At 38.0% G+C, this 20319-nt stretch overlaps 1 long non-coding RNA gene and 1 pseudogene across 1 annotated transcript in view; one reads left to right on the forward strand and one right to left on the reverse strand.

The window, feature by feature from the left end:
- LOC131750909 (uncharacterized) overlaps positions 1 to 20319 on the forward strand; it is a 72303-nt gene that overhangs the window by 37623 nt on the left and 14361 nt on the right. The gene's annotated exons all lie outside the window — the stretch shown is intronic.
- On the reverse strand, positions 1377 to 2253 carry LOC131750903 (lathosterol oxidase pseudogene; annotated as a pseudogene).

The raw sequence follows: 20319 nt of genomic DNA on the forward strand, positions 1-20319 counted from the left end.
CTTTTTCTGCATCCATTGAGATAATCATATTATTTTTATTCAATTTTTTAAACAGTCATAACAGCTTTTATCGATTTTTACATAAAGAGATTATAGAATGTCTTTGCAAACCATGTTTTCCCAACATATTTGTTGTAACACATGACATTTCTTTATAAAAGTATTTGTTGGGCTTCCCTGGTGGCGCAGTGGTTGAGAATCTGCCTGCCGATGCAGGGGACACGGGTTCATGCCCCGGTCCAGGAAGATCCTACATGCCGTGGAGCAGCTGGGCCTGTGAGCCATGGCCACTGAGCCTGCGCGTCCGGAGCCTGTGCTCCGCAACGGGAGAGGCCACAACAGTGAGAGGCTCGCGTATCACACACACACACACACACACACACACACACACACAAAGTATTTGTTAAATCTTTTTGTAGAGGAAGTGGGGAAAAGTGAAGAAAGAGGAGGGAAAATAAGATTTTAAAACTAATCTTCAGTGATAGGCCTAAATATTTGGCAACTGTTTCCTTTTATAGAAAATCATAGGATTGTAACTTTGAAACATAAATGCATCAATTTAATTAAAAAGTCAGTAGGATCAAATATATTATTTGGGCAGCAAATTACCCCTTCTAAATATATTCAGTCACATAATTTTACACCTATTAAATAATGGTTTAAAACAGTAACCATCAAAATCTTTAAATAATCCCACATCTGGATTAAATCATGATAGTATTAATATTTTCTTAAATTCTAATTTATTTGTTCATCAGTAAAATGTAATATTTGACAGTGTCTCCAGAGAATAAGTTTTCTATGTGTAGGAAGACGATAATCTTATAACACCTGCTATTAATCAGGCCACTGAGCTGCTAATACATTATATAACAATTTTTTTCACACCAGTGTTTCCACTTGAACAATATACTACAAGTAGTTGTTATCATACAAATACTGAATACTTAGTCATTCCTGAAACAAGGGACAATCTTTATATTAATATTTCTTTGTTGTGGTGTTTAGTCTTGATACCATTAAGCACAATGAATTTTACTTAATGAATATGGATGAATTAAGGCAAAAGGGCATAACCTAGTCCCCTTGATAATTTATCCTCTATCTTTTAAAAAATCATTGTTTAAGCTATTCAAATTACAGATCTGCTGGCTAGAAAGACACAACTTGTCCCTTAGACCAACGTCCATTATTTCAATCATGAGGTTAAAATCTTGGTCTTCACAACATGTTCCCTTGACCTACCATAATGATCATTACTCAGCTATACCCACAATACTGATTTTCAAATGATACTATTCACTTGCTATGCCTCTTGGCTGTATGTATGTAGATTTTTTTTCTTGACCAAAAATATTTAATAATTGGGCAATAATCTACTCAGTCTTTGTAAACTCTACATTGAATAATTTTTCATTTTTACAACCATTTCCTGCATGGCTCTTGCTCTCTTCTTCTGTCATCTTCACATGACTAATTGGTCCATTCCCTTCAAAGGAGGAGGGATTTTTGAAGGAGCCTCCAATTCTATCCCACAATGTGAAATACTATCCATAGTTATGGTCAAAGAGCATGTGGTGGTCTGTACGATGAGGTGAGCCATTAATAAATGGCCTTTAGATTTGGGGAACATGAAAGTCACCATCATGAATGGAAATTGTCCAGATATTGACCAAGACATACAAACCTAAATAAACTACCATGTGTAAGGCGAAAATAAAAAGGTATATGTGGCAAGGTAGACTCTAAAGGAAGCCAGCCATATGGTGAAAAGCATGACTTGCAAATGGAGTCACAATCTTCCAGATGTGATGAGGTTTGTGTAAGCACTTATATACAAGTCTATGATGAAGACCTCTGTGAATCCAGTAGATCAGCCTGTCAATGAAAAAGAGAAAGAGCAGGATAACAGCAATGAGTCAAAACCAGCCATATGGAAACTCTTTATGCCGTCATACAATTTGCTGTAACCTCTAGCAGGAACAGTGAAACTCTGGGGATGCTGATTCATGGCATTGACTGGACAGAATGCATAATCTCTTGATAGACTTGATTCTTGAGAAACTGTGAGTGTTTCATTAATGAATGATCATAGACAAAATAATAACTCAGTGTTGCAAAGAAGAAATAAAGGTTATATGCACTGAGATTTGTTATAATCAGGAGATGGATAGCTTGTCGGAAGATGTCATCCTCTGGCCATGTGGCCGAATATATATATGGTTTAAAAAATCAATTGAGTACAAGATCCATCTTAGCCCCTAGAGAGGGTCCACTGCCAGCTGCCAATTTGGTTCCTGCAGGGCTTCAGCTGCTCTGGCTAGTCTTTTATTCAATTTTTTATGTGGTATGTCACATGAGTTGTAGATATTGAACCATTCTTGCATTCTTGGGATAAATCCCATTTGATCATACTGTATGATCCTTCTAATATATTGTTGGATTCAGTTTGTTAACTTGTTGAGGATTTTTGCCTCTATGTTTATCAGTGATATTAGACAGTAAATTTCTTTTTGTGTGATATTTTTGTCTGATTTTGGTGTCAGGGTGATGCTAGCCTCATAGAAAAAGTTTGGATGTGTTCCTTCCTCTGCAGTTTTTTGGAATAGTTTGAGAAGGATAGGTATTAACTCTTCTCTAAATGTTTGCTAGAATACATCTGTTTAGCCATCTAGTCCTGGACTTTTGTTTGTTGTGAGTTTTCTTTTTCTTTATTACTGATTCAGTTTTATTACAGATAATTGGTCTGTTCATATTTTTCTTTTTCTTTCTGGTTCAGTATTGGGAGATTGTACATTTCTAGGAATCTATTTTTTCTATATTGTCCATTTTATTGACATATAGTTGTTCACAGTAATCTCTTGTGATCCTTTATATTTCTGTGGTGTCAGTTATAACTTCTCTTTCATTTCTAACTTTATTGATTTGGGGCCCCTTCCGTTTTTTCTTGATGAGTTTGGCTAAAGGTTTATCATGTTTGTTTAGCTTTTCAAAGAACCAACTCATTTTTATTTTTTTAATTTTTATTTTATGTTGGATATAGTTGAATAACAATGGTGTGTTTCAGGTGTACTGCAAAGTGATTCAGTTATATATATACATGTTTCTATCCTGTTTAAAATTCTTTTCGGATTTAGGTTGTTACAGAATATTGAGCAGAGTTCCCTGTGCTATACAGTAGGTCCTTGTTGGTTATCTATTTTATAAATTTATTTATTTATTTTTGGCTGCCTTGGGTCTTTGTTGCAGTGAGCGGGCTTCTCACTGCGGTGGCTTCTCTTGTGGAGCATGGGCTCTAAGGTCGCCAGCTTCAGTAGTTGCAGCATGCAGGCTCAGTAGTTGTGGCACACGGGCTTAGTTGCTCCACAGCATGTGGGATTTTCCCGAGCCAGGGCTCGAACCCGTGTCTGGTGCATTGGCAGGCAGATTTTTAACCACTGCGCCACCAGGGAAGTCCGGTTATCTATTTTAAACATAGCAGTGTGTACATGTCAATCCCAAACTCCCAGTCTAACCCTCCTCCTCACCCTTCCCCCTTGGTAACCATAAGTTTTTTCTCTAAGTCTGTAAGTCTGTTTCTGTTTTGTAAATATGTTCATTTATATCATTTTTTAAGATTCTGCTTATAAGCGATATTATGCAATATTTGTCTTTCTCTGACTTGCTTCACTTAGTATGGTAATTGTCAGATTCATCCATGTTGCTACAAATGGCATTATTTCATTCTTTTTAATGGCTGAGTAATATTACATTGTGTATATGTACCACATATTCTTTATCCATTCATCTGTCAATGGACATTTAGGTTGCTTCCATGTCTTGGCTATCGTAAACAGTGCTGCAATGAACATTGGGGTGCCTGTATCCTTTCAAACCATGTTTTTCTCTGGATATATGCCCAGGAGTGGGGTTTCAGGATCATATGCTAGCTCTATTTTTATTTTTTTAAGGAACCAAAGAACCAACTCTTAGTTTCTTTGATCTTTCTTATTGTTTTTTAGTCTCTATTTCATTTATTTCTGCCCTGATCTTTATGATTTTTTTTCCTTCTGCTAACTTTGGGTTTTGTTTGTTCTTTTTCTAGTTAGTTTAGATGTAAGGTTAGGTTGTTTGAGATTTTTCTTATTTCCTAATATAGGCTTGTATCACTTGTATAAACTTGCCTCTTAGAACTGCTTTTTTGATCTGTGTCCCACAGATTTTGGATTTTTTTTTTTTTTCATTTCATTTGTCTCCAGCTATTTTTTGATTTTTATCTCCTTTGATTTCTTCAGTGCTCCATTGGTTGTTTAGTAGCATGTTATTTAGCTTCCACTTGTTTTTTGCAATTTTTTTTCTTGTAGTTGATTTCTAGTCTCATAGCATTGTGGTCAGAAAGATGCTTTATATGATTTCAGTTTTCTTAAATTTATTGAGACTTGTTTTTGTGCCCTAGCATGTTATTTATCCCGGAGAATGTTCCATGTGCAATTGAAAAACTGCATTCTGCTGCTTTTGGTTGGAATGGTCTATATAGATCTATTAAATCTATGTGGTCTAATGTGTCATTTAAGGCCGGTGTTTCCTTATTAATTTTTTTTTTTTTTGGTCTGAATGATCTGTCCATTGTAAGTGGGATGGTAAAGTCCCCTACAATTATTGTTACTGCCAATTTATCCCTTTATGTCTGTTAATATTTTATGTATTTAGGTGCTCCTATGTTGGCTGCATATATACTTGTAATTGTTATATCTCATTGTACTGATCCTTTGATCATTATGTAATGTCCTTCTTTGTCTCTTGTTACAGTCTTTGTTTTAAAGTCTATTTTGTCCGATAAGTATTGCTGCCCCAGCATTCTTTTGATTTCCATTTGCATGAAATACCTTTTTCCATCCCTTTGCTTTCAGTCTGTATGTCTTTAGATCTAATGTGAGTTTCTTGTAGGCAGCACATATATGGGTTTTGTCTTTGTATCCATTCAGCCACTCTTTCCTTTGATTGAAGCATTTAGTCCATTTAAAGTAATTATTGATAAGCATGTACTTATTGCCATTTTGCTCATTGTTTGGGGGTTGTTCTTTTTTGTCTGTTTCTTCTTTTGTTCTCTTCCCTTGTGATTTGATGACTATGGTACCTCTAGTGTTATGTTTGGATTCCTTTATCTTTTCTGTATTATAGATTTTTGGTATGTGATTACCATGAGGTTTAATACACACGATTATTTTAAATTGCATATCTCTCAATTTCAAAGGCCTTTTAACAACCCTGCATTTTTACTCCCCTCCCTCCATGAATGTTTTTGACATCATATTTTACATCTTTCTGGGGTTTTTGTTTTGTTTTGTTTTTTGGCCACGCTGCACGCAGCTTGCGGGATCTCAGTTCCCCAACCAGGGGTTGAACCCAGGCTCCGGCAGTGAACATGCAGAGTCCTAACCACTGGACCACCAAGGAATTCCCAACATCATTTTGTCTTGTGTATCCCTTAACTACTTATTGCAGATGTGTAGATGATATTTACTGCTTTTGTCTCTTAACTTTCCTACTAGCTTTGTATGTGGTATGTGGTTAATTTATAACCTTTTACTGTATATTTGCCTTTACCAATGGGCTTTTTCCTTTGTAATTTTCATGTTTCTAGTTGTATCCTTTTCTTTTTTGCCTAGAGAAGTCCCTTTAATATTTCTTATAAAGCTGATTTAATAGTGATGAACTCTTTTAGCTTTATTTTGCCTGTGAAACTTTGATCTCTCCTTCAAGTCTTAAAGTCTTGCTGGGTAGAGTATTCTTGGTTGTAGGTTTTTCCTTTACATTACTTTAAATATATCATGCCTCTGCCTTCTGGAGTATAGAATTTGTGATGAAAAGTCAGCTGATAGCCTTATGGGAGTTCCCTTATATATAACTTGGTTGCTTTTCCCTGCTGCTGTTAATAGTCTGTCTTTAATTCTTTACAGTTTTTGACAATGTGTCTTTGTATGGTCCTCTTTGGCTTGATTCTGTTTGGGACTCTGCTTTCTGGACCTGAATGCCCATTTCCTTCCCTTGGTTAGGGAAGTTTTCAGCTATTATGTCTTCAAATATATTCTCTGCCCCTCTCTTTTTTCTTTCTGGGATGCCCTACAATGCGAGTGTTAGTACGCTTGATGTTGTCCCAAAGGTCTCTTAAGCTGTTCTCATTTCTTTTTATTCTTTTTTTCTTTTTTCTGTTTGGCTTCAGTGATTTCCATTACTCCATCTTCCAGCTCACTGATCCATTCCTCTGTATCATTTAATCTCTTATGGATTCCTTCTAGTGTATTTCTCATTTCAGTTATTATATTATTTATCTCTGTTTGGTTCTTCTTTATATTTTCTAACTCTTTGTTTAAAAACTTCTAACTTCTCACTTTGTTCATCCATTCTTCTCTCAAGCTCTTTGATGATCTTTTATGATCATTACCTTGAACTCTCTATTGAGTAGATTGCCTATTTCCACTTCACTTAGTTGTTGTTCTGGGGTTTTATCTTGTTCCTTCGTTTGAAACATGTTCCTCTGTTGCCTCATTTTGCCTAATTGCTGTTGTTATTTCTATGTATCTGGTAGGTTTACATTTCCTGACCTCGGAGAAGTGGCCTTTCATAGGATACATCCTATATAAAGGATGTATGTAGCTGGTAGGCTACATACCAGCTGCACACTCCCCTCTGGTCACCAGGGGTATATGTTCTAGGGATATCCCCTATGTGGGCTGTGTGGGTCCTTCTGTTGTGGCAGACTAACTACTGTGGGTGGTCTGGTAGGTGTCACTGACCTCCAGTCCAATTGGTTTTCAGGACTTACCTCATGCTGAGGCTTCCAGCTTCTGGTTCTAGGTTTGGGAAGTTTTCAACTGTTATTGCCTTAAATATACTTTCTGTCCTTTTCTATTTTCTCCTTCTGGAAATCCCATAATGTGAATATTGTTTTTTCAATTGTGTCCTATATGTCCCTTAGGCTTTCTTCATCTTTTTTATTTTTCTTTTTGTTCCTCTGATAAGGTAATTTCAAATTCCTATCCTCTATTTCACTAATTCTGCATTTTCAAGTTTGCTTTTTAAACTTTTTATTGTATTCTTCAATTTAGTTATTATATTTTTCAACTGTAGGGTTTCTATTGTTTTTTTTTTTTAATGGTTTCTACTTCTTTGCCCAGCTTCTTGTTTTGTTCATGCATTTTTTTTCTTATTTTGCTTAGTTGTCTGTCTGCATGTTCTTATAGTTCGCAAAAAAAAAAAAAAGTTCATGAAAAACCTAGGGGTAAGACGGGAATAAAGACACAGATCTACTAGAGAATGGACTTGAGGACATGGGGAGGGGGAAGGGTAAGCTGTGACAAAGTGAGAGAGTGGCATGGACATATATACACTACCAAATGTAAAATAGATAACTAGTGGGAAGCAGCCACATAGCACAGGGAGATCAGCTCGGTGCTTTGTGACCACCTAGAGGGGTGGGATAGGGAGGGTGAGAGGGAGGGAGATGCAAGAGGGAAGAGATATGGGAACATATGTATATGTATAACCGATCCACTTTGTTATAAAACAGAAACTAACACACCATTATAAAGCAATTATACTACAATAAAGATGTTTAAAAAAAACAAAGAAAGAGGATTATTCTGAATTCTTTGAAAGTTCATAGATCTCCATTTCTTTAGCATCAGTTGTTGGAGCTTTACTTGTTTACTTTGATGTCATGTTTCCATGATTTTTTTGTGACCCTTGAATCCTTATGTCATTATCTGCACATTGAGTAATTAGACATTACAGGTTTGCATTGACAGAGACAGATTTTCACTAGTCAGCTGAGTCTGGGTTTGGGTGTGTCTGCTGGTAATATTCTTGGGCAGGTGGGACCTGCTATTATGGTTTATTTGGGGGCAAGGCAACTGTTCAAGTTCTTTGACTGGGGATGGGGACCCCATTAGTTGAGTACTGCTGGCTTGGTTCTCAAGTGAGGTTATAGAATGGGCTCCATGTTTGGTCAGGCTTTCTAGATCGTTGGGACTGACTACTATATTCAGTAGTACATGGGGCTATAAATTAGCTTCCTTGCTATGGCAGGGCAGTAGGATGGGGCCCAGGGCCTCTAACACACATTGTTTGGAGACCCGTGTCAGGCAAGAGTGTACACTTAATTCCCTGGTCAGGTTATGTCGCCAGTTTTGTCTTGCAGACAGGGAAAGCCATGAGCTATGCTCTCTGTTCAAGTGTCAGTGTAAGCAGGCCTGTTGGATGGGCTACACTGCATCCCATGTGCTCTAGTTAGGTTCCTGGTCAGGCAGGCTGAAGGCAATGAGTGGTATTCAGCAATGAGTGGGGCTATGAATTTGTTTCCCTGTCTAGTAGCATTGGAAGAGCAGCTCTAAAACTGGTAAAGCTCTTTATTTGTTGTCTTAAGCCAACCCATGCCCCAAGTTCCCTGGCCAAAAAGGGCCACTGGCTCTGCTCTGCACATTATTGGCTATGCCTGCCAGTCCCTTAACTCAAACATTGCTGGGTTATGCAGGCTCCAGGTGTTCTCACCAGCCCTTCTTGACAGAGGGGACCAGGAAACAACTTCTACAGCAGGTAGGGCTGCTGTGTTTCCATTCCCTTGTCTAGTGGACAGAGAGGGGCTACTCCAGGCCTCTCTAGTTTTTTCCAAGCAGGCTTTCTGGTTGCGAGGGGTTGAGCTACCCTCAGCCTTGGCTATGAATGAATCCTCTGCCTGGGCATAGTGGAAGAACTCTCTAGGCCCTGTACTGGCTTTGCTCTGTGGGCAGTTGGCTCCCACTCAGCTCTCAGCTAGAGCAGTGCTGGGCTACCCAGCTCCTAGGTGCTCTTACCAACCCCTCTGGCCAGATGGGGTCAGGCAACACTCTCCCCAGTGAGTGGGGCTATGACTCGGTTTTTTTCATGGGTGTAGGCAAACCAGACTGTAAGAATGGTAAAATTTCTCATTTGAGGACCTAGAAGCAGGCAGATCTGCCTCCCAGTGGGCTCCCTGGTCAGAGTGGACCGTCAACTTAGGTCTACAGGTGATCAAAGTTGCTGGTTGATAATGAGCTCCATCTGCCAAGATCTGAGTGCTGGTTGTTGTGAGTCCCTTCCCCCTTCTCTATCATAGTTTCAGATTCCCAGTGATTCCCCTGCAATCCGCAAGGGGGAGACCAGAGTAGGGGCTCCAACAAAGTGACCCACAGTGTTGGGAGAGAGGGTTGAAACCCCTGTGCTCTTTTCCCATTGGAGTAATCAAAGGCACTAGGGAGACTTCTCAGCAGGGTGCTATGCTGGCCCGAGGGAGAGGCAATGCAGTCACGTGTAACTGCTTCTCTTATCCTTCTAATGCGTGTGTCTTGGTCTCTGTGGTGGAGGAGGGTGCTTCAGCCTCACCCCCATGTTCTAGGATTCCCTTAGTGCTGTCTTGTTCACGAAGAGTTGTTGTTCTTCTTGTGAGGGGGAGCACAGTCAGGGATGACCTATGTTGCCATCTTGATGCCTTCCCTCTCCAGGTCTAATCTGCAGCCCTCTCCATGTGAAGCTTATGGCACTGGGCAGCAGAGAAGAATGTATGTTTCCTGTGGGCAGCTGGTTGCCCAGGTAGGAGGAAGAGGTGGAGTCCACACCACTCTTCTGGTCACAGGGCTTGATAAGAAGACAAAGATGAAGGGAATTCTCAATCTGAAAGCTGACTCCATGCTCTAGTGGGGGAAATTTCTAGTGTAAAACAACTATCTTGAAATACTCTCTCTATAGACAAGAGCCAAGAGACCCAGATACCCTTCATGGTTCCTCTGTGGGGATAGTATAATGAAGTGAGGGAGCAGATGCATGTTAGCTCAGCCACTAATTTGGGCTCTGATTTTGCTCCTTCCTTATTTTGGGAGCCTGGGCAGATATCCAATGAGATATTTGTTTCATCTGTAGAACAAAGATAACACCCATCTCTAGGGAGCTATCATGAGGATTAAATGCAACCTTACATATACAGTGCTTGACAAGGAGTCCACATTCCATAAATGGTAGCTGTGATTATTATTTATTGTAGAAGACTTTTAATCCAGAAGAATCTGCAGAGGAATTTTCAGCTTTTCTGTAAAGACATCCCTCCATTTGATTTACAGGGACACAATGCCTTGAGAGTCAATAGCTTTCTCATCCTATCCTTTCTTGTTTTCTCAAATCTCAAATTGCACTACAAATAATCATTTGGTATCCAGGAAAGATGGGAGGAAAATGATTTCATTAAGCTTCTGCAGCCTTAGAATATGAATAACTTTAATGGCCACAAACTTTTAAGCTTGAGTTCAATGCACCACTGCTTATACCAACCCCACACAGCCCCTCACCATTATCCCAAAGTTGTTTGGTTCAGATCTTTGATTGGGTCTGAAACCCCTGGATACTACGGACTGACGTGTTGACTCTGAAAACAGCTTGACCATCAACAATATAACAGTCATAAAATACCCATAAAGTGATGTTTGTGTAGGCTATAATGTTTATGTTATTCAAGGTAGCCAAATAAATTATAGAAGTGCCACAGTGTTGGGCAGTGAAATCTGGACCAGCTGGACCAGCCTGTAGAGAGCTGCAAGGGAAACATAAGACCATTCTTTCTAGATGAAGCAAATCTGATAAGCATTTTTAGTCTCTTGGCAAGAGACACAGTGAGAGATAGATCCAGGAAACCAAATGCCCATTCCTGTTCCCATTTATTTCTTTAAACACGCTACTGCTGGGCGCATTTTGGGAAGTAGGCTCTACTTGGCCAACAGAACTTATCGATTTAAGGGAAGAGGTCATTGATCTAAACAAACTTTTCTTCGAGGGATTTTGAAAGATCATCACAGAAACTAAACATTCATATGTAAATGTGGATTCCCATCCCTAGAGGCTGAGCCCTATTACACTGCCTTAAACCTACCCACTCTGGTGCCCACTGAGGACTTCCATACTCCCTAAAGTCATTGTGTTCCAAAATGTCCTAGCTTCCTCTACCCTTCTTGTCCTCATCAGGAAGCTGGTCTCCATTAGAAACTGGGAGAGAGTGATTGAACTCAAACTGATTCACAATAATGTGTTAATAACTGACAGTCCTTAGCATGAACACCACAGTATTTGCATTTTAAAAGATAATATCCCTTATATGGAATCTAAAAAAGAAAAAAAAATGGTTCCGAACAACCTAGGGGCAGGACAGGAATAAAGATGCAGATGTAGAGAATGGACTTGAGGACACGGGGAGGGGGAAGGGTAAGCTGGGACGAAGTGAGAGAGTGGCATGGACATATATACACTACCAAATGTAAAATAGATAGCTAGTGGGAAGTAGCCACATAGCACAGGGAGACCAGCTCGGTGCTTTGTGACTACCTAGAGGGGTGGGATAGGGAGGGTGGGAGGGAGACACAAGAGGGAGGGGATATGGGAATATATGTATATGTATAGCTGATTCACTTTGTTATAAAGCAGAAACTAACACACCATTGTAAAGCAATTATACTCCAAAAAAGGTGTTTAAAAAAAAGATAATATCCCTTATGTCAAATAAATCTATAATTGGCAAAATTTCAGGCTGAGTGGAAAGAGCACATAAAAAGCTCCAGATGGAGCTCCCTTGGTTAGCTTCTCTGAGCTGTTGCTGTGGTTTCACAGCTTTTCCTAAGTTTTTTCTTAAGAATTCATTCATTTATTCGTCAACAAGTATTTGCGAACCTATAATATCCTCATTACTGTTCTGGGAGTTTAAATGCATTAGTAAACAAAGATCTTTAACCTTGGAGGGCAGAGTGAGAGAATATATACTAGACCTAATAAGTACATTTTATAGACTGTTAGAGGGTGTGCTTTGGGGGAAAAAGTAGCAGAGTAAGGGGGATCAAGAGTGCCAGGTAATTGGGTTGAAGGTTGTAATTTTAAATGTGGAGTTCGGGGAGGCCTCATTGAGAAAGTAACATTTATGCAAAGACTTAGAGAAGAAGAGAGAATTAGCCAAGGGGGTCTGGGAGAACCCTGTCTCTGAAGGAATGGATAAAGCAGTGCCTGGTGTGTTAAAGGAACCAATAGCAGGGAGGCCAATGTGGCTGAAGTCAAGAGAGCATAGAGGAGTATAGTAAGAGATGAGGTCATAGAGATGATGGGAGCCATCATCTTCAGACAACTGAAAGATCCTTAGCTCTCCACTTCTACTCCCAGGACAGCAAGGGGGTCTTTGGAACAAAACATGAATGGGGAAGGGGAGACAGAGGATTCAACTTGTATGGAAGAATTTTTTTTGTAGACCAGTAACTATCTTCTCAAGATCAGTACAAGGTAATAAGAGCTTTATATGCATATAAGAAAAGGAAGTTGAAAAACTATTGAAATCGACACTTTCATCCTCAAGTGTTCTGAGCTAGGTGGACAAAATGCTGCTCTTTGAATAATGTGTTTGAGGAAAAATGTCATCACAGATGAGTGCTTGGCTCTCTTTCCTCATTTTGGATTGACTTTGGTCAGTGGGCTCCTTTGAGGTTGGCTTTCCAAATACGGCCACCTCATTGTCGTCAGTTGCAAACTCAAGGTTAAGGAATGAATACAAAGCCTCAACAGTCTTCAACACAGAACACAGGGGTAGAGAACTTACCCTTGCTCAGTCATTGTTGAAAAATTAATCATGTCTCTGTAACTAAAAGCTTCAAGGTGATTTGGTGAAACTTTATCAAATTACCTCCCTGTGTACTTATGTGCTTTTTCCAGACCAGGAGTTTCTGGGGGTCCTATTTGGGGTATCACCTTACATTTGACGTATTCTCTCTGATTAAAACCTTCAAAAACACAAACCCTGGCCCACTCAGAAAACTATCTGGTCTCATATTTTCAAGCTCTTTCTCCTTTAATAATAAGGGAAATTCTTTTTATGTAGAGTGTAAGAAATACAATGCTGGGAGTTAGAAAGCTTGGGTTCCAAGGATGATTGCCAGGAGTTTAGATTAGATGATTCCAAAATCCTGTGATCTTTTAAGAAGTATATTCAATGAGTCTAAATTTGAGAGAATTGGTGTAAGTCAGCCATGACATTCATTCATTCAACAATTATTGCATAATTACGCTGTCTTGTGTATAAAGTTGTTAATAAAAGAGGCATGAAGCTCTTGTTTTCATGGCTTAGCTCACTTCATAAGTGCCTAATTAGTCGGCGTTGTCTGAACTGCTGTGTTGAAAAATACTGAGGCTCAATGAAGATAACTGTGATTGATTAGTCATGTCTACCATGAGCAAATGCAAAGTCTCCTTGTACAAATGGAGCCCAGACACTGATGATGCTCTTCTTCAGAAGCAACTCCAAACTATTTCCTGAAATTTACAGAGCTCTACCATATAGAGCCCAACATTATATCATTGTTTAAAAACCAGTCTCCTATCTTCCTGATGAAGGGAAAGAGCTATATACAGGAGACAGAAGTGATTTAGACTCAAAAGATGATCTTTGTATGGTACTGAGCATTGTCCAGGTGATACTTCAAGGAGAAGTTTAACCTTATTCAGTATAGATATCCCTGCTGGTTCTGAGAAGTTCAAGAAATACTTGACTGATCTCCCAAAGTGGCTCTAGTGATGGACAAGTCAACTTTCTCTTTTAACCCACACTGAAGTATCATTTTATGTTTCACAGTTCTGGGCTGATCTTTTTAGCAATTTGCTACTTCAAGTCTACTTATCTGTCAATCACTCTTAGATTCATTTTGCACAGCTGACTGTGGTGTTATCACAGTCTTCCTTATACTAATGCATTTAATGGTTGTGTGGCTTTGAAAGGCTGCCAACATAGAGGAACAGCTGAAAATGCTACTTCCCAGCCAGACTGTCCTTTTCTTGATCAGCCGGCAACTACCATTTGTACTTTTTATAGCTTGGATTCTTTGCTGTTCTGACTGCAGTCATTGGTTTTCAACAATATATTTCACCTGATGGACTTTTTTACTTTTTTATTTTCCAACACATATTGAGTGTAAATTGTACCAGACAATTTAATATTACAAGCTTCATTTGAAACAGCCCCTGTAAGAAACTTATACTCTACTGGATTGAAAGGCAATCAAATAACATTTTAAGCAATACAGGGAAAATGCAGATTTAACTGAGAGGCAAAGTGATGTGGTAGGAAGATACAGGTATGTTCAAATTCCGGCACTGCCGTTTACTAGCTGTTGACCTTGGATAAGTTACTTAACTTCTCTGAATTTCATTTCTTTTATCTGTAAATTGGACATAGGCATACCTACTTGGCATAGTTATAAGATGAAGATATAATATGTATGAAAAGCACCTAGAATATAGTTACTCGGGTTACTATTTTAGGTAATGGTAACTATTTTTAATAATTGTAATATTAACTATTCAGAGAACAAACATGTTAGAAATATTAGGAATATGCAATTTCAAGACTTTGGTTTTGGCTTAGATCCTGGGATCAGTAAGGATGCCCTGGCTGCTGTTATTCAGGGTTGGCCGGGTGTGTGGTTGAGATCATTTGTTAGGTGTCTCCCTCCCTGCCTCTCCTTCCACCATACATCCTGCCTCTTTTCCTGTTAGGGGAGCTCTGTGGAGAAAAAAGAGCTTGGAGGAATGGCCCCTGTGGGGTGCTGTGTGCTTGGGTATAGCCCCAGAAATGTAGATATTTTAAATATTTTAAGACCATGTCCACTGGCTAATATAACATTCAGAGAAAATACTTATGAAGATAAGGTGCCCAGAGCTGAGTGATGCTTCCTGCAGCCTGAAGATTGTGCTGTCTCCTTCCCACCCGCTCTCTTCCCACCCATCAGCTCTCAAGAGGCTCCGGGGGAAGAATCAGAAAGCAATAAAGCTGCGTTGTAGAACTATGACCCTCCACCTCTTTTCTTGCTCCCCAGCTTTATGGAGGTGTAATTGACAAATAAAAATTGACGTTTTTGATATACACATACATCATGAAATAATCACCACAATCAACTTAATTAACATACCATCCTTGTAACTTCCAGTAGGTGAGTCCTGATTCCCTACACGATTCTTTGCTGTAACAAAAGATCCTAATTAGCTGATTGGAATGTTGAAAACCCAATTCCACCAACAGCTCAACTGTTACAGCTGAATGGTTGGCCAGTTCAGTCAAGCAGCAAGCAGTTTATTCGTTCCTCGCCTCAGTTAGGTCCGTAGAATGTTCACGTTGGAAACGAAGTTAATGATTAACTAATTAATTCCTCTCAATCTAAAATTGAGTAGGGACTTCCCTGGTGGCACAGTGGTTAAGAATCTGCCTGCCAATGCAGAGGACACCGGTTCGAGCCCTGGTCTGGGAAGATCCCACATGCTGCGGAGTAACTAAGCCCGTGCGCCACAACTACTGAGTCTGCGCTCTAGAGCCCACAAAACACAACTACTGAGCCCTAGTGCAACAACTACTGAAGCCCGGCGCCTAGGGCCTGTGCTCTGCGATGAGAGAAGCCACCGCCATGAGAAGCCTGCACACTGCAATGAAGAGTAGCCCCCACTCACCACAACTAGAGAAAGCCCATGTGCAGCAACGAAGACCCAACACAGCCAAAAATAAATTAAATAAATAAATAAATAAAATTGAGTAGACTGAGGCTTAGTGGAATAGAACTCAGGTGAGGTCATGCTGACAGTCAGCAACAAAGCCTGAGCAGAAGCCATTTCGGTTTTGATATTTCACTAATGTAAAAAGACTAAGTTTTTTTTTTTATTTTAGGTTTTTAAAGACTTTAAGATAAAGAATCAAACAGAAACTGTCTCTTCTCAAATAACTATTTCTGATTCTTTGATCCTGGGAAAATTACTTACCTTCCTGGATTTGGAAGCCACATCACAAAAGGTTCAGATGAACATAAAAGTTAGTTATAGTACAAATCATGAATGTAAATCAAGTGCAACATCTATGGCTCATGGGCAGAATTACCAGGAATAATCTTCAGGTCCCTTTGTGTGACTCAGTACCTAATTTTCTATGAATGATTTTGCACACAAAACTTAAGAGTCTCCTACTCCAAAGTGTATACAGCTCAGGACCCACCAAATCTGAATTTGCCCTTAGGCATCTCTCTAAGGGATATGGTGAGAATGCTTTGCAGTCTGACCGACTTGGGTTCAACTCCCCTCTGTCACTTACTACCTGGCTGACCTTGGAGAGATTACTGAAGATCTTGGTACGCTTATTTCCTCATTTATAAAAGGCAGATAATGAAACTGATTTCCTAGAGCTCTTGCATGGCTTAAGCAAGGTAAGGTGGGAAAAGTCTTTGGTTTAGTGCCTGGGCCAGAGCAAACCTGCAATAAAGGCACTCTTGTATTATGTAGGGAGGTTGTCTGATATAGCAATTAAGAAAGCGGGCTTTAAAACCAGATATACCTCTATTCAAACTCCTGTTTTATATTCCAATACTTACTATATTATCTTAGGCAACTTAGTATTTCTGAGCCTTAGTTTTCTCATCTTTAAGATGGGGTATTAAAACCTAATCAATAGAGTTGTTTAAGATTAAGTGAGATGATGTAAAGTGCTTATCAGAGTGATTGCTTTTGGCTGCAATCAAGAACAAACATTTAAAATAGCTTAACATCAAGAACAAACATTTAAAATAGCTTAAAACAGTGGCTGTTAACTTTTTGGCTACAGCCCACAATAAAAAATAGATCTTACATTGTTTCTCAGTGTACAAATACACATTATCACAGGACTAATGTGTGAATCAAATTTGATTATATGACCAAGCTTCATACAGTATTCTAGAATGGGAAAATAAGAGTGTAGAATCCGAATTCAGGCTTTCCCCAAAATATGCAAGAATAGTATTGGCATCCCAGTATGATATGCTCACTTATATTTTTATTGAAGTACAGTTTATTTACAATATTATATTAGTTTCAGGTGTACAACATAGTGATTCAATATTTTTATAAGTTGTACTCCATTTAAAGTCATTATAAAATATTGGCTGTATTCCCCGTGCTGTACAACATATCTTTGTAGCTTATTTTAGTTTATACATAGTATTTGTACCCCTTAATCCCCTACTCCTATTTTGTTCCTCCTGCCTTCTCTCTCCCCACTGGTAACCACTAGTTTGTTCCCTATGTCTGTGAGTCTATTTCTGTTTTGTTAGATTCATTCATCTGTTTTATTCTTTAAATTCCATATATAAGTAATATACAGTATCTGTCTTTTTCTGTCTGACTTATTTCACTAAGCATAATACCCTTCAGATGCATCTATGTTATTGCAAATGCCACATCCATGTTGCAAATGGCAAAATTTCATTCTTTTTCATGGCTGAGTAATATTCCATATATCCATTCAACTATTGATGGACACTTAGGTTGCTTCCATATCTTGGCTATTTCTAAATAATCCTGCTATGAACATGTATCTTTTCAAATCAGTGTTTTTATTTTCTTCGGATATGCATCCAGGAGTGGAACTGCTGAATCATATGTTAGTTCTATTTTTAGTTTTCTGAGGAACCTCCATGTTGTTTTCCATAGTGGTTGCACAAATTTGTAGTCCCACCAATGGTATGTTAAGGTTCCCTTTTCTCCACATCCTCACCAAAATTTGTAATTTGTAGACTTTTAGCTGATGGCCACTCTGACAGGTGTGAGGTGATATCACATTGTGATTTTGATTTGAATTTCTCTGACTAGCAATGTTGAGCATCTTTACATGTACCTGTTGGCCATCTGTATATCTTCTTTGGAAAAATGTCGATTCCGGTCTTTTGCCCACTTTTAATTTTTTTTTTTTAATATTTAGTTGTATGGACTCTTTATATATAGTTTGGATATTAACCCCTTGTCAGTCATGTCATTTGGAAATTTTTCTCTCAGCAGGTTGTCTTTTTATTTTGTTGATGGTTTCTTTTGCTGTGCAAAAGCTCTTAAGTTTAACAAGGTCCCATTTGTTTGTTTTTGCTTTTGTTTCCTTCACCTTAAAAAGAGATCCAAAAAATATTACTGTTTATGTCAAAGATTGTTCTATGTTTTTTTCTAGGAGTTTTATGGTTCTTGGTCTTACATTTAGGTCTTTAATCCATTTTGAGTTTATTTTTGTATATGATGTGAGAAAATGTTGTAATTTCATTCTTTTACACATAGCTGTCCAGTTTTCCCAGCACCACTGTCTTTTCTCCATTTAATATTCTTACTTCCTTTGTTGTAGATTAATTGACGTTAAGTGTGTGGGTTTATTTCTGGGCTCTCTGTCCTATCCCCTTGATCTATGTGTCTGATTTTGTGCCAATACCATACTGTTTAAATTACTGTAGCTTTGTAGTGTAGTCTGAAGTCTGAGCGTGTGATACCTCCAGTTTTATTCTTTTTCTCAAGATTTCTTTGGATATTTGTGGTCTTTTGTGGTTCCATATAAATTTTAGGATTATTTTTTCTAGTTCTGTGAAAATGTCCTGGGCATTTTCATAGATATTGCATTAAATCTGTAAATTGCTTTGGGTAGTATGAACATTTAATAATATTCTTCCAATCAATGAACACAAAATATCTTTCCATTTCTTTGTACCATCTTCAACTTCTGTCACTAATGTTTTATAATTTTCAGAGCATAGGCCTTTCACTTCCTTGGTTAAGTTTATTCCTAGGTATTTTATTTTTTTTTATGTGATTTCAAACTGGACTGTTTTTTTGCTTTCTCTGAAAGTTCATTATTAGTGTATAGAAAAACAACAGATTTCTATATGTCAATCTTGTATCCTGCAACTTTACTGAATTCATTTATTCTAATAGTTTTATTGTGGTGACTTTAGGGTTTTTTATATATAGTATCATATCATCTGCAAATAGTGACAGTTTTACTTACTTTCCAGTTTGGTTGCTTTTATTTCTTTTTTTCCTGCCTAAGTGCTCTTATATTGAATGAAAGTGACGAGTAGACATCCATTTCTTGTTCCTGATCTTAGAGAAAAAGCTTTCAGCTTTCCACCTTGAGTATGATGTTACCTGTAGGCTTGTCTTTTATGGCCGTTGTTATGTTGAGATACATTCCCACTATACCCACTTTGTTGAGAGTTTTTATCATAAATGGATGTTGAACTGGGTCAAATTCTTTTTCTGAATCAACTGAAATGATCATATGATTTTAATCCTTTGTTAATGTGGTGTGTCACATTGACTGCTTTGTGGAGGTTGAGCCTTCCTTGTATCCTTGGGATAAATCCAACTTGATAATGGTGTATGAGCCTTTTAATGTATTGTTGAATTCAGTTTGCTTAATATTTCTTTGAGGACTTTTGCATCTATGTTCATCAAGAATATTGACCTGTAATTTTCTTTTTTTGTGGTATTCTTATCTGGTTTTGGTATCAGAGTAATGCTGGTCTCATAAAATGTGTTTGGAAGAGTTTGAGAAAGATTGGTATTAATTCTTTTCTGAATGTTTGGTACAATTCCCCTGTGAAGCCATCTGATCCTGGACTTGTGTTTGCTGGGAGGTTTTTTTAAACTTACAATTTCATTAACTATTGATAGATCTGTTTAGATTGTCTATTTCTTCCTGATTTAATCTTGGAAGATTGCATGGTTCTAGAAATTTACCCACTTTTTTTCTAGGTTATCCAATTTTTTGGCATATAGCTGTTTGTAGTATTCTTATGACTTTTTATTTTTGGTATCTTTGTGATATTTGCTATTTTTCCTCTTTTATTTCTTAATTTACTTGGATCCTCTCTGTTTTACTTGATAAGCCTTATCAATTTTGTTTGTCTTAAAAAAATACCCAAAAAACACAGCTCTTAGTTTCACAGATCTTTTCTTTTTTTCTTTTTTTCTCTACATTATTTAGTTTCTCTTTGAAATTTATTATTTTCTTTCTGGTGACTTGGGGTTTTGTTCTTTTACAAATTATTTTAGATGTTAGGTTGTTTATTTCTAATTTTTCTTGTTTCTTGAAGTAGGCCTGTTATCACTATAAACTTCCCTCTTAGAACTGCTTTTGCTGCACCCCATAGACTTTGGAAAATTGTGCTTTTACTTTCATTTGTCTTGAGGTATTTTCTCATTTCCTCTTTGATTTCTTTATTTACCCACTCGTGTTTGTTTGTTTGTTTGTTTTTGAAGTATAGTTGATTTACAATGTTGTGTTAGTTTCAAGTGTATAGCAAAGTGAATCAGTTATACATATATATACATCCACTCTTTTTTAGATTCTTTTCCCATATAGGCCATTACAGAGTATTGAGTAGAGTTCCCTGTGCTATACAGTAGGTCCTTATTAGTTATCTATTTTAGTAGCATGTTGTTTAGTCTTGATGTGTTTGTGTTTTCCCCATTTTTCTTCCTGTA

This window comes from Kogia breviceps, chromosome 2, assembly GCF_026419965.1.
Source record: "Kogia breviceps isolate mKogBre1 chromosome 2, mKogBre1 haplotype 1, whole genome shotgun sequence".
In the NCBI taxonomy this organism is placed as follows: domain Eukaryota; kingdom Metazoa; phylum Chordata; class Mammalia; order Artiodactyla; family Physeteridae; genus Kogia; species Kogia breviceps.